Source organism: Mustelus asterias, chromosome 13, assembly GCF_964213995.1.
Source record: "Mustelus asterias chromosome 13, sMusAst1.hap1.1, whole genome shotgun sequence".
In the NCBI taxonomy this organism is placed as follows: domain Eukaryota; kingdom Metazoa; phylum Chordata; class Chondrichthyes; order Carcharhiniformes; family Triakidae; genus Mustelus; species Mustelus asterias.
This window is the reverse complement of record NC_135813.1, coordinates 44798373-44822097: the sequence shown is the minus strand read 5'-3', so window position 1 is coordinate 44822097 and position 23725 is coordinate 44798373. Positions and strand designations below refer to the sequence as shown.

The following is a 23725-nucleotide window of genomic DNA, read 5'->3' as shown; positions in this document are numbered from 1 at the left end:
ATTGTCTGCCCCACCTGGTCCTGTTCACTCAGCTCTCAAATGGCTAACATTCCAGGAGAGGAAAAAGAAAACTTCAAGGACACTCTGAAGCACCACTTAAAAGCACAGCAGCATGAACATTAATGACTGGGTGGAGCTTGCTACCATCACTCAAAATGGCAACAAGTTGTGCTTTAAGCTGCATCGCACTTCGATTTTCAATGCTTTACTGGTCTCACCCCAGGAAATTCAGCCAGGGCTCCCGCTCATGCCCTGGGTGTGTGAACCGACACAGCCTGATCCAGAAGTATGGCCTCAACATGTGCCACCAATGCTTCAGACAATACACTAAAGACATTGACTTCATCAAGCTGGACTAGTTTGCAAAAGGAGCAAGCATGCATTCTAATGCAGTACGAAATGGAAATCAGCATCTGTTGAACAACTTTCTACTGTTTTCACCTGGAAGAAGCAAACTTTTCTGATGCTCCATTTTGTAAATAAAATTTGATTGTCAAAAAAAAAAATCATGAGGTAGAATAACAGCAGAGAAGAAAAAGCAGCAAATCTGGTACTCTGGATCCCTCGTGAAACATCCTGACCAGAAATCTGTGGGTCAGGAATTGGGCTGCTCAGTCACATACGGACCCATGGCAGAAATCCTCCACCATGAGTAGATTTCGTCCTCAGCTTGAGGGACAGCTGATGGTAATGACAGACCATGCCACCGGGGAGAATTCCACCAGATCTTCTTTGAGGGAATGCAAAGGGATCTCAGACATCCACTCGGGAGGGCAGATGGGACCTCTACGTCTCATCCAGAAGGTGGCATCTCCAACAGAGCAGCGCAGTGCAGCTTAGCGTTTTATGCTCAAGTCGTGGAGTGGTATTTGAACCCACAACTTTAAGACTCAGAGCTGGGGGTGCTACCAACCGAGCCACAGCTGACACTACTGTGCGATCTATGTTGTATTAGTTACTGGAATGACACAAGGAACCAAGAATTCCTGAGTCCACAATTCAACATTTCATACTGGAAAATGTGCCTGAAATTTAGCTACATATTATCATAGAATCATAGAATCATCATAGAAACCCTACAGTGCAGAAGGAGGCCATTCGGCCCATCGAGTCTGCACCGACCACAATCCCACCCAGGCCCTACCCCCACATATTTTACCCGCTAATCCCTCTAACCTACGCATCCCAGGACTCTAAGGGGCAATTTTTTTAACCTGGCCAATCAACCTAACCCGCACATCTTTGGACTGTGGGAGGAAACCGGAGCACCCGGAGAAAACCCACGCAGACACGAGGAGAATGTGCAAACTCCACACAGACAGTGACCCGAGCCGGGAATCGAACCCGGGACCCTGGAGCTGTGAAGCAGCAGTGCTAACCACTGTGCTACCGTGCCGCCCTAAATGCAAAGTTATACTATAATTTTATATAAAATATAGACAGGCTAAACAACTCTGCAACTCAGTTTAACACTGATGCCCACAAGTGATTAAACTTCACAAAGAGACAAACCCTCCCACTTCCCAATCTAATTTTATGGCAGGAGCTAAGCGCACAGGATAATCTCTTAATCTGATTCAAACTAAATTTTCAATCCTCCTAATGCGACTAATTGGCAATTGTTCACCTGTTTGCTGAGACACGAATAGCCACTGGGCCCCAGTGCTCTTTCTGAAATTTGAAATTAAATCAGGTTTTAGGAGATAGCGGTGCACAAATTGAGTTATGGGCAATGTTATGATCAGAGTAATTGGTTGATTTGATTGTGGCATCGGCCATTTAACGCAGACACAGGTTGTAAACAGGACTGCTTCCTGATAAAACAAAATTACCAGAACGAGGAGCTAACATTGTTAAGATTTAGCCCCAAACCCTTTTGCCATCACTTGTGCGCACAGCTCACCTGAATCTAAATGTTATCAGATTTTGATGCTGTTTCGGGAGAGCAGAATGTTTCACTTGTTACACTCCACACCAGGAGCCTGTCTTCATCATGTTACTGGGACCGACATCACAACAACAGGGTCCGACTCCTAATGCTTACTTTTATTAAAGCAGGTGGCTTTTACCTGAACACACATTCAAGGTTCTGTGCTTTTGCAGATTAATCTTCCCATCATTTCCTTGTAGGTTTGTTTTCTTTATATCAATGTCGTTCAACAAATATAGCTGACTGTTCACAGATATAGCCATGGCAACAATAGCTTAGTCACAACACAATTGTTAATACAAAACAACTCAGATACAATGGGTAAAAGTATTTCATGTGTGTATTTAGTTCAGAATTCAGTAACCAAAGGGGAAAATAACAGAGTTAACAACAGATGCACATGGTTAAAGTATGTATTTACAATTGATCCAAAGAAAAGGGCCCGCATTTATTTAGTACCTTTCATGACCTCAAAATGTCCCAAGGCTCTCTACATCCAATAAGTATATCAAATGTAGTAATCGGAGTAAAGTAGAAAACCCAGCCAGGTCCCACAAACAGCAATGGCCAGATCATCTGCCTCAGTAACACTGCTGAAAGATCAGAACACAGTAAGAGTTTTAACAACACCAGGTTAAAGTCCAACAGGTTTATTTGGTAGCAAATACCATTAGCTCTTGGAGATCCTCGCCACTTGGAGCCGGCAGTTTACGGTGTCGATGCTACCAAATAAACCTGTTGGACTTTAACCTGGTGTTGTTAAAACTCTTACTGTGTTTACCCCAGTCCAACGCCGGCATCTCCACATCATGAAAGATCAGAACACCAGACAGAACTCTCCTGCGCTTCTTCCAATAATGCTACAGAGCTTTTATGTCCAACTAAGAATACAGATGGATTCTTTGATTGACATTTCATCCAAAGGATATCATCTAAATAACACACACTGACACACCAACAGGTTAAACATTCATAACAGTTCCCCAGTGGTTGAGACTTAATGCCTTGCCAAGCACAGCACTGAAAATAGAAGCCGATAAAAGTCCCAAGTTCAGACCGCAGTCTGTGCCATTAGATTATTTCCATGTGGATGGATCCAATGTCAGCCTCAAAATTCTTCCACTTTGGGTGTGAGGGAGGGAAAAGAAATAACCAAGCCCTGGCTCTGAACAGCCAAATCTTGGACATTGTGCGAGGACAGTATTAAGTGCAGCTGCCTTGGAAATAGTTGAAGATTCAGAAGCTATAAGCAGTCCGAGGAATTGCTGTAGAACCTGTTGGTTTACAGTTACTGGAAAAAATTGATGATTTTTCTGTCCACATTAATTTTTCTTCTTTATTGTTTCAGAGATTAACTTTCTTCCTCTTTTCCCACTTTTGAACCTTTCCACTTTCTCTAAATTTGACCAATACAACCTCCGCCTATTTCATTAACTTCACACTGTAGACTATCCACACAAGGAGGAGCATTGTAGAGTTGGAAAAAGCAAATTACCAATCCTTTTTCATATTTATCCTTTGGGTCGAAGATGATCATATTCATCATAGAATCATAGAATCCCTACAGTACAGAAGGAGGCCATTTAGTTTGGTAGGGTTCTGGGGGGGCATGTCAGTGATTGATAAGACCGTTCTGAACTTGGAAGGTTTTGCTGCAAGTAGGACAGGACACCGCAGATGATTGTGTTTTGGACGAGCGCTGGCTCGGGATTTCCTCTCCTTGCGTTTTCGCTCTACCTCTGATACGTACGTGCTTGTCTTTGAAAGAGGTTATACCATTTTTTTATTTGGTTGCACCAGATGCGATGATCCTGGACTAGCTTCTCCAAGGACTCAAAAGTCAATATCAAATTCAGAAGTGAAGTCTTCAGGTTGTCCATGTTCCATTCACACATGGTCCACAGTGTGTGTTGGACAAATATTTTCACAAATTGGTCACCATGTGTCATGGTGAAGTGTTATATTCTTGTAGACCACATGATGGTGCTGAGTAGCATAATTCAATTATGATGAGAAAAGGGCTTACAATCAGGTAGCACCGTTCACAATCTCAGGATGTCTCTCAGAACTTGGCAGCCAATTGAATTCATCAAGATGCTAATACTGGACACGGGTAAACAATGGATGATATGAAAGATCATGGCAGTGCTTACTGGTAACATAATAGCAACAAGATTTTGAGAGAAATTCCATCCCAAGCTTCCCAGATGCCTTAGCGGATAAATGCCATGCCCAGAAGTCCTACTGGCCTGAAGGTCGCTTCTCTGTGCTGAGTTAAATGAATTCAAATGGAGCAATAGCTGTGGTTCTACAATTCACCTCAGCACAACCAAGGTGAGGAAGAGAAAAAGGAGCGGAGACATCTGCTCCTAATCACCACAAAATGATGCCTGTGTTTCTCCGTGAGGCTCAAATATGTGTCCCCAACACAGAGAGTTGCAGCTGAAGCTTAGTTGAAATTAGAAGGGTTTTGCAGGCTTCTGTATCTCTATCTCTCTCTGAAAAAAGGTATGCCTGGGTTTGCTAGCTGTATTTATTTAGAACTGGATTTGATTTATGCATGAATGGGGTTTATTTGGAACTGGGACATTCACAAGCTAGAAAGTAAAGTTACTTCCTTTCATTTTTAAATATTGTTCAACTGTTAATGGTTAAGCTGCTTCATTTGTTAGAGTTATATTTAAACTGTGTTATTAAATAAAGTTTGTTTCACTATAAAAGATGCCTACCTTGTTAGTGGAATCATTCCTGGAAATATCCTATCCTCACATTTATGCTAAAATACAAAAATTGTTGGTGTCTAGTCTGGCTTCATAATACACTTTGGGGTTCTGGTCCAGGAGCCTAACAGTATCATCAATAAGTAATTGAAAGCTAACATACAAGTCAAGCAAGCAAATGAGGTGGCACGGTGGCACAGTGGTTGGCACTGCTGCCTCACAGCTCCAGGGACCCGGGTTCAATTCTAGCCTCGGGTGACTGTGGAGTTTGCACGTTCTCCCCGTGTCTGCGTGGGTTTCCTCAGTGAGCTCCGGTTTCCTCCCACAGTCCAAATATGTGCAGGTTAGGTTGACTGGCCATGCTAAATTGACCCTTAATGTCAGGGGAACTAGCAGGGTAAATATGGAGGGGTTACAGTGATAGGGTCTGGGTGTGATGTTGTCGGTGCAAGCTCAATGGGCCAAATGGCCTCCTTCTGTGCTGTAGGGATTCTAAGAAATAGGAAGACTAATAACAAAACAAAGAACAATACAGCACAGGAACAGGCCCTTTGGCCCTCCAAGCCCGTGCTGCTCCCTGGTCCAAACTAGACCATTCTTTTGTATCCCTCCATTTCCACTCCGTTCATGTGGCTATCTAGATAAGTCTTAAACGTTCCCAGTGTCCCCGCCTCCACCACCTTGCCTGGCAGCGCATTCCAGGCCCCCACCACCCTCTGTGTAAAATATGTCCTTCTGATATCAGTGTTAAACCTCCCCCCCCCCTTCACCTTGAACCTATGACCCCTCGTGAACGTCACCACCGACCTGGGGAAAAGCTTCCCACCGTTCACCCTATCTATGCCTTTCATAATTTTATACACCTCTATTAAGTCTCCCCTCATCCTCCGTCTTTCCAGGGAGAACAACCCCAGTTTACCCAATCTCTCCTCATAACTAGGCCCCTCCATACCAGGCAACATCCTGGTAAACCTCCTCTGTACTCTCTCCAAAATAGTATGTTAACTTTTATTGTTTTGAATATAGGAGTAGCAAAGTCCTGCTTCAATTGTATAGAAGCTTGGTTGACTGCACCTGAAGTCCTTATGCAGTTTTGGTCCCCAGAACGTAGCAAGAATATTATTGCCATAGAGGGAGGGCAACAAAGGTTCACCAGACTTGTTCCTGAATAGCAGAACAGTGCTATGGAGAGAGATTAGGAACATTGGGCCTGTGTTCTCTAGAGCTTCAAGGAATGAGAGGTAATCTCATTGAAAACTTACAAAATATTTCAAGGTATAGATAAGGTAGATGCAGGTAAGATGCTTCTCCTGGTCAGGAAGTTTAGAATCAGGGGACACCATTTTAAAATAAGAGGAAAGCCACTTAGGACAGGATGGGAAGAATCTTTTTTGCTCAAAGGGTTATGAATCTTTGGAATTCTCTACCTAAGAGGGCTGTGGGAGCTCAGTCATTGAGTATGTTTAAAGCAGATTTCTAAATACCTATGACATAAAAGGGATATGGGGATAGTGTGGGAAAAGGCATTGCAGTGAATGATCAGCCATAATTGAATTAAAGTCAAAGAGGTTTACAGCATGGAAACAGGCCCTTTGGCCCAACTTGTCCATGCCGCCCTTTTTTTAAAAAAAAAACCCTAAACTAATCCCAATTGCCCGCATTTGGCCCATAACCCTCTATACCCATCTTACCCATGTAACTATCTAAATGCTTTTTAAAAGACAAAATTGTACCCGCCTCTACTACTACCTCTGGCAGCTTGTTCCAGACGCTCACCACCCTTTGTGAAAAAATTGCCCCTCTGGACACTTTTTTATCTCTCCCCTCTCACCGTAAACCTATGCCCTCTAGTTTTAGCCTCCCCTTCCTTTGGGAAAAGATATTGACTATCTAGCTGATCTGTGCCCCTCATTATTGTATAGACCTCTATAAGATCACCCCCCAGCCTTCTACGTTCCAGAGAAAAAAGTCCCAGTTTATCCAGCCTCTCCTTATAACTCAATCCATCAAGTCCCGGTAGCATCCTAGTAAATCTTTTCTGCACTCTTTCTAGTTTAATAATATCCTTTCTATAATAGGGTGACCAGAATTGTACACAGTATTCCAAGTGTGGCCTTACCAATGTCTTGTACAACTTCAACAAGACATTCCAACTCCTGTATTCAATGTTCTGACCGATGAAACCAAGCATGCCTCATGCCTTCTTCACCACACTAATTGAATGGCAGATCAGGCTTGATGGGCTGAATGGTCTACTCCTGAGTTTGAAACGTAGCAAGGGAGTAATCCCAAGTAATAAAAACAGAAAAACTGGAACTACTCAGCAGATCTGGCAGCATCTGTGAAGAGTGAAAGAGAGCTAATGTTTTGTGTCCAATATGACTCTTCTTTGGAACTAGAGGGGTAGAAATGTGATGGATTTTTCGCTGTTGGATAAAGTGGAGCAGAATAGAAGATCAGGGATAGGTTGGAGTGCAGAAGAGATGAAATGACAATGATGTCATGGAATACAAGACAAGCAGAGTGTTAATGATAGTATTAAAGACTAAAGCTTTGATCCAAAATGTGCATTAATAGCAGACTAAAGCACAGTACTGTCTGAAGGCAAAGTAGCAGAAAATGGGTCAGTGATGTCTGATAGCAAAACATGAGAAAAAAGATATAGACTGGCACTAGGGGGAAAATATCAAAACGTAGGACAGAGAATTATGATCTGAAGTTGTTGAACTCAATGTGAAGCCCAGAAGTTATCCCAGGAGTCCTAGACAATCAACATCATGGGGGGGGGGGAAAAATCATCTGGTCATCAGAGTGCTGTTTGTGGGATCCTGCTGTGCTGAAATTGGCTGCCATGATTCCTACATTACAACCGTGACTACATTTAGTAAGTATTGCGTTGATTGCAAAGCACTTTAGGAAACCCTGTGGAGAAAGGAGGTTTCTAAATGTAAGTCTTTTCATTTTTACTTTATCATCTCTGAGCCTGATACCCCAAAAATAGACAGATCACGACAGCACATCCTCGCACTTGTCTAACTAATAAGTGGGATTGTATGGCCTCACTCGTCCCAAAACCGTAAAATCCCCACCAGAGGTCAACGGACCTTTCCATATTCCACCCCCTGCCTGCTCCAATTCCCATGGCGGGCAGGATGGTAAAATTCCAGCCATGGTCTTGTGCTTCCGAGTGCAAGAAATATTGTACGTTTTTTTTTCATCAATAAAATCGAAACACCATTTAGAGCTCCTCACTTCAGTTCTTATGTGTAGGGAAAAGAATCAGAGCACATTAAGTCAGTTCCAAAATCTATTTTTGTGCTTCACAACAAATCTCAATAGATGCTCAAGGATTAAAATCTATCTGAGCCAAATGTGCCACAGTGGCCAAATACTGGCGGAGCTGCTCAAATCCAGAGCAGCTCAAAGCATAAACCTCAAGGAAGGAGTTTCTGCTTCACATTAACTGTTCACACATCTCTCCGCATACATTTATACAACTTTGAACTTTGGAAGCATGAAAATGCAAGTCCATCTCCATCATGCAAAAAAAGCTTTACAAATGGTCCAACTGTATCTTGGGACTGTAGAAAGATAACTTTTATCCACATTTTTTTTGGCAGCAAGTTCTGCCAGTCTGCTTTACAGCTTCTGGTAACTGATGTGGTTGTGGTCTCACAACGCTGGTCATCACTCGTGATCTCTGTCGATGCCCAGCCTTTCAGTCACTTAAAAACAAATCTTCACCACGCTGGGGCACTGTTCCAGAGGTAATCAGCAGGAAATTAAATTGCAGAGCTAGGTACTGGCAGCCAGATGTATAAAACAGATTTGTGGAGTTGGCTTGTTTGCACTTCCACGTACACAGTGAAAGGACTTATTCAACGATGGAAAGCCTGGGGCAGTTACCAGAAATAGCTCTCGCTCATTTGGGAACTTCAGTTTGTAACCTTCTCTGACCAGCATTTGCAACCACCGGAAGAAAACTAAATCAACCATTCTGAAAGTGATGCTGTGAATCATAAAACTTTAGTGTGCAGAACATGTTTACTGCAAGCACACTCGCTCCATGGGCTATTACTGAGCTTCCTTCAATTCGACATTAGCAAGGCCGAGACCATCCAGTTCGACTCGCACCATTAACTACAAGCTTGCTCACTCAGATGTAACCCGTGTTTCTGTATAAATCTGTTCAAACCTCACATCACACTCAACCAATTTTTTTTTGTTTTTATTCCAATTCAATCAAATCAAGTCCAATTCAGAGTCTCAACAAGTTGAGACATTCCCGATCCAAGCTGACAAGACAGGGCTCTCACCTCCTGTCTTGGGCTTGATCGACATGATCCAAGCTGATTGGAGTAGGCATAGCTCCTCTTCCAAGGCTTGATCTCATTTGCATCTTAGCCAAAAGGCCGAGATGCCACTTTTAAAAATTGCTTCAAATGAAGCTAAAATGTAACCTAATGACTTCAACCAAGCACAGCATGTCGATACTACACTTGATCTTAGCCAAAAGGCCGAGAAAGCGACATCACACTCAACCAATATTCTACAGCAGAAATCCCCCAGTGGATCCAGAACTGGCTTGCCCAAAGGAGGCAGAGAATGGGTATAGATGGGTCTTTTTCTAAATGGAGGTCGGTCACCAGTGGTGTGCCCCAGGGATCTGTTCTGGGACCCTTGCTGTTTGTCATTTTCATAAATGACCTGGATGAGGAAGCGGAGGGATGGGTTGGTAAGTTTGCCGACGACACGAAGGTTGGTGGGGTTGTGGATAGTTTGGAGGGATGTCAGAAGTTACAGAGGGACATAGATAGGATGCAAGACTGGGCGGACAAGTGGCAGATGGACTTCAAGCCAGATAAATGTGTCGTGGTCCATTTTGGTAGATCAAATGGGATGAAGGAGTACAATATAAAGGGAAAGACTCTTAGTACTGTAGAGGATCAGAAGGACCTTGGGGTCTGGGTCCATAGGACTCTAAAAGCGGCCCCGCAGGTGGAGGAGGTGGTCAAGAAGACGTGTGGTGTGTTGGCCTTTATCAATCGAGGGATTGAGTTTAGGAGTCCGGGGATAATGATGCAGCTATATAAGACCCTCGTTAGACCCCACTTGGAGTACTGTGCTCAGTTCTGGTCGCCTCACTATAGGAAGGATGTGGAAAAGATTGAAAGGGTACAGAGGAGATTTACAAGGATGCTGCCTGGATTGAGTGGCATGCCTTATGAGGATAGGCTGAGGGAGCTCGGTCTTTTCTCCTTGGAGAGACGAAGGATGAGAGGAGACCTAATAGAGGTGTATAAGATGTTGAGAGGCATAGATCGGGTGGACTCTCAGAGGCTTTTTCCCAGGGTGGAAATGTCTGCTACGAGAGGACACAGGTTTAAGGTGCTGGGGGGTAGGTACAGGGGAAATGTTAGGGGGAAGTTTTTCACACAGAGGGTGGTGGGCAAGTGGAATCGGCTGCCGTCAGTGGTGGTGGAGGCGAACTCAATAGGGTCTTTTAAGAAACTCCTGGATGAGTACATGGAGCTTAATAGGATGGAGGGTTATAGGTAGGTCTAGAAGGTAGGGATGTGTTCGGCACAACTTGTGGGCCGAAGGGCCTGTTTGTGCTGTAGTTTTTCTATGTTTCTATGTTAACAGACCCCACCACTGCCCTCACTCCTACTGCTGCTGACGCCCCTGCTGTTCCGCATTTAAGTATAGCTAGTCCCATATATTTGCTCCCTGATTCCCTGTATTACACAACAGAGAATTGCTCTTGTAAAAGGAGATTGGCAACAAGACAAATTTTAAAAGCTTGTGACCATAAGTAGGAGCGACAACACAGGTGAAGAATGAACAGCAGGTTGAAGGTCAACTGATATAAAATGGTTTATTTTGGCAGGTCAGGATTAGCATTAATGTCTTCTTAATGTTTGCATGGCTTCTTTACAGGCTCTAAACCAGTCAGCCTACCATCAGGCTGAGGACCATGAAGAAATTAACGGAAGGTTGTCAGAAAAACTAGCCCAGCCCAGAGAAGGAGTTGCACTCAAACTATTAAAAATGTCCTACTGATAATTTTGTGGGAGGAAACCGTCTCCCATCTTGCAAAGGAAGTTACACAACTTCACAGATTACAGCACAACCAAGTGTCTCCAGTATCATAGGGGCACAGATATTTCCACTGACATACGGATATCTACCACTGCTGCCTCTCAGTGCCAGAGACCTGGGTTCAGTTCCGTCCTTGGGTGACTGTCTGTGTGGAGTCTGCACATTCTCCCAGTGTCTGTGTGGCTTTCCTCCGAGTGAATCATAGAATCCTACAGTGCAGAAAGAGACCATTCGGCCCATCGAGTCTGCACCAACCACAATCCCACCCAGGCCCTATCCACATATCCCTACATATTTACCCACTAACCTATGCATCCCGGGACACTAAGGGGCAATTTAGAATGGCAAATCAACCTAGCCCGCACATCTTTGGACTGTGGGAGGAAACCGGAGCACCCGGAGGAAACCCACGCAGACACAGAGAGAATGTGCAAACTCCACACAGACAGCGACCCGAGCCGGGATTTGAACCCAGGTCTTTGGAGCTGTGAAGCAGCAGTGCTAACCACTGTGCTACCGTGCCGCGCCGCCCCAGTGCGCTCTGGTTTCCTCCCACAGTCAAAAGATGTGCAGGTTAGGTGGATTGGCCACACTAAATTGCCCCCTAATGTCCCAAGATATATATTGTTTAGGGAGATTAGTGGGGTAAAATACGTGGGGTTATGGGGATCGGGTCAGGGTAAGAATTGGTGCAGACTTGATGGGCCGAATACCCTCTTTCTGCGCTGTAGGGATTTTATGATAACTCAAGAGCTTTAACAATACAGCACTAGTTTTGGTAGATTTGGTAGTACTAGCCTCTGTGCGATATGCTCTTTTATTACTATTTCCAGGCTGCTGTTCTCCCTCAAATACTCAAGAATCCAGCTGTAGCTTTGTAACAGCCACACTGCCCACTCCCTCTTCTAACGCCCTAACTATGTTAGCGGTTGTGCAATTTCTACTGCTGTCTTTAAAATTAAAGCACGTTTAATAAGTAATCTTCTTGGGATAGCCTCATTTTCGAGTCCATAAACTAGACAATCTTAAAGAGTATCTTTTCAGACTTACCAAGCTCTCAATATTGTGCCAGCCTTTTTAAAGTTGCCAGAAACTGAGCAATACTTTTGCCTTCCACTTGATTCATTCGGTGGAACCTGAATCATTCCGCAATGATCAGTGGCTTTAGGAACTAATGCTCTTCAAGGATCTTTGTCATGTCATTGTAAGTTTTGGTTCCAGGTTTTGCTGGATGAACCAAGTTCTGGTGCAAATTGAAGGTTTTACTTCCCATTGTAATGTGAAAAGCTGGTACGAGCAACTAGTTTTTAAATTTATTCACCTGTACAAAGTATTGAAAATGCTCTGCACAGGGACTAAATTACTCATTTTCTTAATTGAAAAGGCCCATGGAGGGCCCATCCATCATCTTTCTTGCCGGCCTAGTGACTCGAGACTGCTCAGTATTTTTTTTTACTATCTGCCCCCTACTGTCTCTTTTTACCCCGGAGACCGTTGACTCGATGTTTGTTTTCAAAGGACCCCAACCATACAGCAATGCACGGCACAGTAGTACAGTAGTTAGCACTGCTGCTTCACAGCTCCAGGGACCTGGGTTCGATTCCCAGCTTGGGTGACTGTCTGTGTGGAGTTTGCACATTCTCCTCGTGTCTGCGTGGGTTTCCTCCAGGTGCTCCGGTTTCCTCCCACAGTCCAAAGATGTGCGGGTTAGGTTGATTGGCCGTGCTAAAATTGTCCCTTAGTGTCCTGAGATGCGTAGGTTAAAGGGGTTAGCCGGTAAATATGTAGGGATATGGGGGTAGGGCCTGGGTGGGATTGTAGTCTGTGTAGACTCGATGGGCCAAATGGCCTCTTTCTGCACTGTAGGGTTTCTATGATCCCTTTTTTCCCCCCAACTATGCCAGATATTGCCTGCAATCTCACCTTAAAAATACAGTTTTTTTCCTTACTTGAGCTTCCTTCACTGGCAGTTCAATCTTTAATCCTGTTGTTGCCTTTCCCCAGTCTTCTAATATTTAAAGTGTGAGGACTAACAATGTTTTTTCTTCCACTTAGGACTTTATCTTGATGTTCTCGATGAAACAAAATCCCAACTTGTTGCCCATTTTCTTTTTGCAATGTTCTAACTATGTAAGGGGTTTTAAACAAAAAGATGTCGTTTGCACATGTAGATTCAAACTTACAACAACAAATTTTAGAGATCTTCTTTGCACGAATAGAAACTGAAACTAAAAGCAGGAGCCTGTGAAGCACCCCAAATGACATCACCATCAAATAATGTGACCAGCTCTTAAAGACATCATGCAATCAGTTAAATATACAACACCTCTGGATAGGTAGACTGGGCATTTATATTTTTAAACTGTAGTCAACAGCAAGACAGCTATGGAATCAAACTTGATGCCAACACAGTGAGGATGCTGAGAGAAAAAAGGATCGCCAGCCATGCTCTGCCACTTCTTTACAGTTGTAAGTTAAACATGTAATTTTTCCACTGAGCAGAAAGTGTCCCACAAGTTGTGTGAGATTAGGTTATTCTAGATAACACCCTTGCCCAAGCCTTTGAACACCTGTATCCACGCCCTCATTCCCCATTCAACAACATCTTTGTCATTATACTATTGATGGGCCTTGGCTCAAACTCCCACTCTTTGTGTCTCTATCCCATGGGCCTTGACCCATCACCTTGTTTCCTCAAAAATGAAACCCAGGAGCACAGAGAGCAGGTTTGCCTCGAAGACTGATAACACAGCACATCACTATACAAATCACCAAAGTCCATGAAAACTTGATAGTGAAAGGTTTCAGGGTAGTTACATGAATTGTTAGAAGGTTAACTACTCATTTTGATAAATATTAACACTAAAGCTTAGCCACATTCCTTAAGCGTGCCTGCTCTGAAGAACAAACAAAATGCACGCCTGCAGGCAGACAGCACAATGCAGCAGATATTCCTGAAGAATCAGTACTAGAATACATTAGCACTCTTCCCTTGATAGCTACAGGGAGCTGGTCCCCACAGAAATAATTAATCCTTCGCGGTTCCTCTTCACTACAAACTCAGCGACCTTTACCTCTGTAAAAATTATCCTCGCCTCTCCCTGTATCAGTCTATCTGTGCTGAAATGGTCATCCATGTTTTCCCACCTTCAGAGTCAACTATTCCAATGCTCTGACCAGCTTCATGGAGTAGTGACAATACCCTAATCTACACCAAGCGCTGCCTCACCTCCAATGAACACAACACATGGATGCCTGGATCTCTGGCTGCAAGAGGCCCTTGTTCTTAACAGTCCATCCCTATCAGTATTCATTCTTTCTGGAGATGTTGCCACTGCTGGCTGGGCCAGCATTCTTAGTGCCCACCTCCAATTGCCCTCAGAAAAGTGGTGGTGAGCTGCCTTCTTAAACTGCTGCAGTCCAGGTGTAAATGCTGTTAGGGAGGGAGTTCCAGGATTTTGACCCAGCAAAGTGAAAGAACGGTGATATAGTTTCAAGTCAGGATGGTGTACGGCTGGGAGGAGAACTTGCAGGTGGTGGTGATCCATGCACCTGCTGCCCTTGTCTTTCTAGGTGGTAGAGGTCCTTTGCTTTGAAAGGTGCTGTTGAAGGGACCTTGGCAAGTTGCTGCAGATGGCAAACCGTGCTGCCACTGTCTGACGTGGTAGAGGGAATGGATATTGAAAGTGGTGGATGGGGTGCCAATCAAGCGAGCTGTTTTGTCCTGGATGGTGTCAATTTCTCGAGCGTTGTTGGAGCTGCACTCATCCTGGCAAGCGGATTATATTCTGTCAAACTCCTGACTTGTGCCTTGTAAATGATTGATAGGCTTTGGGGAGACAAGAGGGGAGTTACTTTCTACAGAGTTCCCAGCCTCTAACTTGCTCCTGTAGCAATGATATTTATATAGCAGTTCTGCTTCTAGTCATTGGCAGCACCCAGATGTAGAGAGCTAAGCAATTCTACTACCAATGGATCAGATCTAAACTATGCAATCCTGTCACATCCAGTCACAAATGGTAATGGACAATTAAAAATCTCACTGGAAGAGGCTTCGCAAATATCCTCGAGGTGCCCAGCATATCAAAGCAAAAAAAAAGTAGCTGAAGCATTTGCAACAATCTTCAGCCAGAAGTGTCGAGTGGGTGATCCATCTTTGCCTTCTCTGGGAGATTGCCAGCATCACAAATGTCAATCTTCAGCCAATTTGATTCACTCCATGTGATATCAAGAAACGGCTGAAGGCACTGGATACTGGAAAGATAAGGGCCCTGACAATATTCCAGCAACAGTACTGAAGACTTGTGTTCCAGAACTTGCCACACCCCTTGCCGTGCTGTTCCAGTGCAGCTACAACATTGGCATCTACCCGGCAATGTGGAAAATTGCCCAGGTATGTCATGTAAACGAGAAATAGGACAAATCCTACCTGGCCAATTACTGCCCCATCGTTCTGTTCTCAATCATCAGTAAAGCGATGGAAAGAGTCATCAACAGTGCTATCAAGCAACATTTGCTTCGCAACAACCTACTCACTGATGCTCAATTTGGGTTCCACCAGGGTCACTCAGCTCCTGACCTCACGACAGCCTTGGTTCAAATATGGACAAAAGAACTGAATTCCAGAGGTTATTTTTTTTATTCATGCGTGGGACAAGGGCATCACTGACTGGCCAGCACTTATTGCCCTTGTTCAGAGGGCAGTTGAGAGTCAACCACATTGCTGTGTCTCTGGAGTCACATGTGGCCAGGTAAGGGCGGCAGATTTACTTCCCTAAAGGACATTAGTGAACCAGATGAGTTTTTCCGACAATGGTTTCATGGTCATCAGTAGATTCTTAATTCCAGATATTTTTTATTGAATTCAAATTCCACCAACTGTTGTGGTGGGATTCGAACCAGGGTCCCCAGAACATTGGCTGAGTTTCTGGATTGATGGTCATCTCAATAGAGGTGAGAGTGACTGCCCTTGACATCAAGGCAGTACTTGACCATGTATAGCATCAAGGAGCCCTTGCAATGTTGGAGTCAATGGGAATCAGGGAGAACACCCTCTGCTGCTCGGAGTCATGCCTGGCACAAAGGAAGATGGTTGTGATGATTGGAGATCAATCATCTCAGTTCCAGGACATTAATGCAGGAGTTTCTCAGGATAGTGTCCCAGGCCCAATCATCTTCAGCTACTTCATCAAAGACCTTCCTTCCATCATAAGGTGAGAAGTGGGGATATTTGCTGTTGACTGCCCAATTCAACACCATCCGCAACTCCGCAGATACTGAAGCAGCCCAAGCCCAAATCTTGTCCAGATTTTGTTGCATACTGACATACTGTTTATGAAGAGTCACGAATGGTGCAATCATCAGGGAACATCCCCACTTCTCACCTTATGATGGAGAGAAGTTAGCCAAACTAGTCAGACTGGTCTTAACGTGTCATAGGATATCAGCGACCATTCAGCACAGAGTCAGACCACAACAGCATAATATCTTGGAACCCTAGGAGGTCGATGACCCAAAAGCTGAATGCCTGCCCACTCACCCTGTTTTCCTCACCTTGGCGATGCTCCAGGATTTTGCAATGCAGCACAAAAGCACAGAAAACATGTTTGACTGCACTGATGACATGGTCAACTCTACTGCACACATCAGAGAACAGCACGCTAAGCAGAAGATTACCAAGATTTGTCACTCAACTCGAATTTGTGGGCGGAACCCTGGGATTTGACCCATCGAGATTTTACTGTGTTTATCTAATAGCTTCCTCTTAAATGCATCCATTACTTTTGCCTCAACAGCGCTGGTGGTTGCAAGTTCCATATATGAATCACTCTCTGCTTGAAAAAAATCCTCCCAAATTCCCTTTTGGGATTTATTGGTGACAATCTTGTATTCACGATTCTCAGTTTTTGCTCCCCCACATCCTCTCTGCGTCTACCCTATCTAACCCATTCATAATTTTAAAGAACCATATTAGGTCACACTGCAATGTTTTCTTTTCTAGCTAAAAGAGTCATAGCCTGTTCAATCTTTCCTGACGGTTATAACCTCCGTTCTGGTATCACCTTAGATTGTTTTTGCACTTTTGCCAGCACCTCTATATCCTTTTTATAATATGGAGGCCAGAACTGTGAAAAGTGTAAAAGTAAAGTTTATTTATTACAAGTAAGGCTTACATTAACACTGCAATGAAGTTACTGTGAAATTCCCCTAGTTGCCACAGTCCGGCGCCTGTTCGGGTCAATGCACCTAACCAGCACATCTTTCAGAATGTGGGAGGAAACCGGAGCACCCGTTTTGAAACCCATGCAGACACGGGGAGAATGTGCAAACTCCACACAGACAGTGACCTAAGCCGGGAATCGAACCCAGGCCCCTGGCGCTGTGAGACAGCAGTCTTAACCACTGTGCTACCATGCCGCCCCGAGTTGTACTCTAACTAAGCATTGCCGAACCAAGGATCTGTACAAGTATTAACAATTTCTCTGCTTCTCAATTCTATTCCTTGAGAATTGAGTCCCAGTGCTTTGCTTGCGATTTTTAAAAAATGACTTTAATTTGTGCCGTTACTGTGATTTGTGTATCTGTGCCCGTGGATCCATTTGCTCCTTTATCCAGACTCTTTTTTACACAGAGGGTGGTGGGGGCCTGGAATGCGCTGCCAAGTAGGGTGGTGGAGGCAGGCACACCGACATCGTTTAAGACTTACCTGGATAGTCACATGAGCAGCCTGGGAATGGAGGGATACAAACGATTGGTCTAGTTGGACCAAGGAGCGGCACAGGCTTGGAGGGCCGAAGGGCCTGTTTCCTGTGCTGTACTGTTCTTTGTTCTTTAACAGAGAAGTTCTAAAAAAAATGTGGATTTCTCTGTTCAGTTTTTAAAAATTCTTTCATGAGATATGGGTGTTGCTGGCAAAGCCATCATTTGTTGCCCATTGCTAACTTCCCTTGAAGAGAGTGGCTTGCCACATCATTTCAGAGGACAGTTAAGAATCCAACACATAGCTGTGGGTCTGGAGTCACATGTTGGCCATACCAGGGATGGCAGGTTTCCTTCTCTAAAAGACATGAGTGAGCCAGATGGGTATTTACAATAATTGACAATGGTTTCATGGTCATCATTACTGAGACGAGCTTTCCAATTCCACGTTATTCATTGAATTTAAATTCCACCAGCTACCATGGTGGGATTTGAACCTTGGTCCTAAAAATATTAGTCTGGGCCTCTGACAATACCACCGACTTTTTAAATAGTAATCAGAGAGTTACTTGAGAATGATAAATAGCAAAGATGATAAAACAAGATGACTTGCAGCAGCACTGCAGCAGATTTGATGGGTTGAATTTGAGATTTATGATTCTAAAACACCAAAAATGAACTGCCTAAATGCATACAAATCCAGACCAAAAGAAGCTTCTGATAGCTGCAAATAAAGTAAATTGGATAAGATTAATGACATGGATCAATGCCAGTGGTCCAAGGTCCAATTTCTGCTTAAAAATCATTTCAAAATCTACAGATTTTGGTCGCCTCATTACAGAAAGGATGTGGAAGCCATAGAAAGGGGGCAGAGGAGATTTACAAGGAGGTTGCCTGGATTAGTTGGCATGCCTCATGAGGATAGGTTGAGAGAGCTAGGTCTTTTCTCCTTGGAGAAGCGAAGGATGAGAGGTGACCTGACAGAGGTGTATAAGATGTTGAGAGGTATTGATAGAGTGGATTCTCAGAGGCTTTTACCCAGGGCTGAAATGGTTGCTACAAGAGGTCACAGGTTTAGGGTGCTGGGGAGTAGGTACAGAGGAGATGTTAGGGGTAAGTTTTTCATTCAGAGGGTGGTGGGTGCGTGGAATCGGCTGCCGGTAGTGGTGGTGGAAGCGGATTCAGTAGGGTCTTTTAAGAGACTTTTAGATAAGTTCATGGAAGTTAGTAAGATAGAGGGTTATAGGCAAGCCTAGTAGGTAGGGACATGTTTGGCGCAACTTGTGGGCCAAAGGGCCTGTTTGTGCTGCAGCTTTTCTACGTTCTATGTTCTAGATCACAACAGGGGTGTACCAACTTAGACAACACTAAACACCCTTAAATTACATGAATTGCACCTTTAGCACTAAATAGGAGATTTGTGGGTCATTTGTTTTTTTATCTTTTTTTTCAAATATTGCAGTTATTTAGGCGAGTTAAATTAATTCCTCTTCCTTCTCCACTTACAGATTAAAGTCCTTCCAGTATTTTTTTTGCTGAACTTTCCGTGTGGAGCTGGCCTAAAATATCATTTATAAGTTCCCTTCATCATTTTATCTAAACTCACAGGATAGCTTCATCCGGACTTTCAACTCTCAGGTCAGCTTGACATAGCATGTAAAATTCTCAAATCTCAACTCAAAGTTGTGGGTTGAAACATACTCCTGGATCGGAGCATATCATCTCGGCTGACACTTTAGTACAGTGCTGAGGCAGTGCTTTAGTGTCAGAGATAAGGTACTAAAGGAACCTGCTGCTTGCCCTGACTATAAAAACTAGTTGCCCAAGAGCAGTTGACTCTCCCAACTGTCCTCGGGCAACTACGGTTGGGTAATAAATACTGTAAGAAGTTTAACAACACCAGGTTAAAGTCCAAAAGGTTAATTTGGTAGCAAAAGCCACAAGCTTTCGGAGCCTTAAGCTGCTTCTTCAGGTGAGTGGGAATTCTGTTCACAAACAGGGCATATAAAGAAACAAACTCAATTTACAGAATAATGGTTGGAATGCGAATACTTACAGCTATTCAAGTCTTAAAAGTACAAACAATGTGAGTGGAGAGAGCATTAAGACAGGTTAAAGAGATGTATATTGTCTCCAGACAGGACAGCCAGTGAAATTCTGCAAGTCCAGGCAAGCTGTGGGGATTACAGATAGTGTGACATGAACCCAATATCCCGGTTGAGGCCGTCCTGTGTGCGGAACTTGGCTATCAGTTTGTGCTCAGCGACTCTGCGCCATCGTGTGTCGTGAAGGCCGCCTTGGAGAATGCTTACCTGAATATCAGAGGCCGAATGCCCATGACCGCTGAAGTGCTCCCCAACAGGAAGAGAACAGTCTTGCCTGGTGATTGTCGAGCTGTGTTCATTCATCCGTTGTCGTAGCGTCTGCATGGGTTCCCCAATGTACCATGCCTTGGGCCATCCTTTCCTGCAGCGTATCAGGGAGACAACGTTGGCCGAGTTGCAAGAGTATGTACCGTGTACCTGGTGGATGATGTTCTCACGTGAGATGATGGAATCTGTGTCAATGATCCGGCACGTCTTGCAGAGGTTGCTGTGGCAGGGTTGTGTGGTGTCGTGGTCACTGTTTTCCTGAAGGCTGGGTAGCTTGCTGCGGATAATGGTCTGTTTGAGGTTGTGCGGTTGTTTGAGGTTGTGCGGTTGTTTGAAGGCAAGAAGTGGGGGTGTGGGGATGGCCTTGGCGAGATGTTTGTTGACATGTTGAAGGCTCCGGAGGAGATGCCGTAGCTTCTCCGCTCTGGGGAAGTACTGGACGACGAAGGATACTCTGTCCACCATGTCTTCTGAGGAGGTCGGTGCAGTTTTTTGCTGTGGCGCGTCGGAACTGTTGATCGATGAGTCAAGCGCCATATCCTGTTCTTATGAGGGCATCTTTCAGCGTCTGGAGGTGTCTGTTGCGATCCTCCTCATCCGAGCATATCCTGTGTATATGGAGGGCTTGTCCGTAGGGGATGGCTTCTTTAACGTGTTTAGGGTGGAAGCTGGAGAAGTGGAGCATCGTGAGGTTAAACGTGGGCTTGCGGTATAGTGAGGTGCTGAGGTGACCATCCTTAATGGAGATGCGTGTGTCCATGAATGCAACCAATTCCGGAGAGTAGTCCATGGTGAGTCTGATGGTGGGATGGAACTTGTTGATGCCATCATATAGTTGTTTCAGTGACTGTTCACCACGAGTCCAAAAGGAAGAAAATGTCATCGATGTATCTAGTGTATAGCATCAGTTGAAGGTCCTGTGCGGTGAAGAAGTCTTGTTCGAACCTGTACATGAAAGACTTTAAGACTTGATTAGCTGTAAGTATTCACATTCCAACCATTATTCTGTAAATTGAGTTTGTGTCTTTATATGCCCTGTTTGTGAACAGAATTCCCACTCACCTGCAGGAGCTTAAGGCTCCGAAAGCTTGTGTGGCTTTTGCTACCAAATAAACCTGCTGGACTTTAACCTGGTGTTGTTAAACTTCTTACTGTGTTTACACCAGTCCAACGCCGGCATCTCCACATCATAATAAATACTGGCCAGCCAGCGACACCCATTTCCCACGAATGAATAAAAAAAATACAAACAGGATTCCATGGCATTGAGAAGTATCCTGGTGTCCTCATCACATTATCCCTCAACTAAAGAAACAAGTGATCCCCGTCTAGTTTGCTATTTGTGGGATCTTGCCACATACAAATTGGCCGCCACATTTCCCTCCCTGACGGTTCAAAAGTAAAGCATTTTGAGACGCAAGCAATTTCTTTCTTGCAGCTATTTCAGGGAAGGGAAAGACAGCGCACGCGAGAGAGAGAGAGAGAGAATGGAAAAGAAGTGCTACATTGGCAGGTGTGCAAACATTAATCCAATCCACACCCACCTGGTCAGAGGAACATAGCTGATAGGATGCTCCCCTGGTGTCCTGAACAACAGTCACCTTACAATCACCACCACAAACAGAGCAGTCATTTCCCATTTGATTTCTTGGGTCCTTATGGTCATGAAATTTGCAGCCACATTTGTTTATGTAAATGTTTTGGTGGTGAGAATTCTCTCTTATTTTCTCCCCAAACTATCAAGTTTATATATGCCTCTAATGCTTCCAATAATCTAATGCCTTTTACATTTAGGATCAGTCTTTCTGCTCATCTTTACCATTGCTCGCTATACATAAGCCCCTCTGGGCATTCAGCAGTCAGAGGTGTACACAGCACTCCATTGTCCTGACCAGCAAACTATTAAGTCCCTGTCAAATTTTTATGGTGATGATCATAATTTAACTGAATAATGGAACAACTAATAGGGGTGGGGAGGGAAGAGAACATTTGCACAGCAGAAGAGTACTTGAGCACATTGCATCTCGGCCACGGAGAGCGAAGATGCGGCTATCACGTATAGTTAGCACGCTCAAGAGCTAGAATTCAGCAAGATGATGACAAATAAAAGGGATGACAAGAATACTGCATAGATGAGAATGGTGCAAGGCACATGCAGGACAGGATAGGTGATATTATTTTGTCCTGCTTAACAAAAGATTATGTTCCCACAAAGTCTTGTTTGTTTTAACAAATTAACAAGAGAACAGAAGGCAAGGACAGACCCATAAGCCTACTGGATCCAAGAGATTACAGTTCAACAGTTTGTTTGCTCACAATGATCAGGACAGAACCCCAGATTTCTCCACTCCCCTCCCCTGATATCAAGTGCCTAATAAAGCTGAAAGCCAGCAAACGCAAGAAAGATGTCAAACATGCAAACAAACATATACTATTCTTCAACTGAGGAATAACAAGGAGTACTGCTGCTGAAAAATTCATTTTCACATCCACTCGAGTTGAATTCAGCTCCTTTCCCTCGATATAGCTAAGACAAAGAGGTGTTCTCTGAATACCTACAATCCCCTCCCAGGCTTGTATATAGAACCTATTCAAGCACAGTCACCACACACAATCTCTGCCACGTATAAAACAGTTCAACAGTTTGAAGATTCATTGCTCCCACAGACACTATCCAATATCTCAAGAGTTCAGTGTGGCCAAACAGCAAACAGTTCTTTGGAATCCTACTCACCCAAGTGCTACTATTCATGGTTGCCTGTTATGTGACAGAAAATGTCAGACTTGCTGCATGGTCCCTACATCCACTGTCATCTGCTGATACACTAACGAGGAAACGGGTTAAAGTTTACTGAAAGCATACAAGCTTTCAAGGACATTGATTAACTCACTACTGCGATTAACACGTCACTGTTCAGCTGCAACCAGTGAGTGGCTCAGGTTATGAAGAACATTACCCATTGCAGCATTGAGTAACAGAGTAACAGAGACTAGGAAAATCTCAGATTGGGACCACAAACTGAGCTATGCAATTCATAGGATTCTCAACTCTGAGTGGACATATTTATAGAATCCCTACAGTGCAGGAGGCCATTCGACCCATCGAGTCTGCACCGACAACAATCTCACCCAGGCCCCATCCCTGTAACCCCACATATTTACCCCACTAATTCTTCCAACCTACGTATCTCGGGACACTAAGGGGCAATTTAGCATGGCCAATCAACCTAACCCGCACATCTTTGGACAGTGGGAGGAAACCAGAGCACCCGGGAGGAAACCCACGCAGACACGGGGAGAATGTGCAAACTTCACATAGACAGTGACCCAAGCCGGGAATCGAACCTGGGTCCCTGGAGCTGTGAGGCAACAGTGCTAACCACTGTGCCATCGTGCCGAGTTTCATCACATCTGACCTATGCCTTTCTCAGCTAACGTGTTTCTCCTCACAATGCTGAGACATCCCAGTTCAGGAAAACCAGCAGAAACTGTAAACAATTGGATGATTCTTCACTCCAACTGCCTTTCTCATCCAACTTCAATATTTTTGTAATTAATAAACCGAGATGTTCAAAGAAAACAAAAGAAAATCCAAAATGAACAGATAAATATTCTGTCGAATTGCTTGCTGCAATGGCTGGGAAATTGATCCTTAATTGTGAGCCTTCAGGATAATGTTGGAGTACTTACAGCCCTTCTGACTGCACCAGAGTGATGGTAGGCACATCACAAGCAGTCCCAGACTTGGGAGGGTAACAATTGGTCAAGCTTTCAAATAGATTGCTCGCTAGTGTCTCCTACTGGAAAAGTGTGCCTGCATTGCAGTGGAATGAGGATAGGATCAGGATTAATCTAGGATTTCTATCAATGCTGATCTAAGTGATCTCAGTTATGGATCAGCA

At 44.2% G+C, this 23725-nt stretch overlaps 1 protein-coding gene and 1 non-coding gene across 4 annotated transcripts in view; both read right to left on the bottom strand.

Annotated features, from left to right (window-relative positions):
• slc31a1 (solute carrier family 31 member 1) overlaps positions 1–23725 on the bottom strand; it is a 68782-nt gene that overhangs the window by 26233 nt on the left and 18824 nt on the right. Inside the window, exon 1 of one of the 3 annotated variants that reach the window (XM_078226678.1) lies at positions 21368–21389. The exons of the other annotated variants lie outside the window; for them this stretch is intronic. The gene's annotated coding sequence lies outside the window, so the exon portion shown is untranslated. Of the gene's footprint in view, positions 1–21367; positions 21390–23725 lie in introns of those variants that run through there. 3 annotated transcript variants of the gene reach the window in all.
• LOC144503266 (U2 spliceosomal RNA) lies at positions 8981–9180 on the bottom strand. The gene has a single exon (XR_013499474.1). It is a non-coding gene; the product is annotated as a U2 spliceosomal RNA (small nuclear RNA).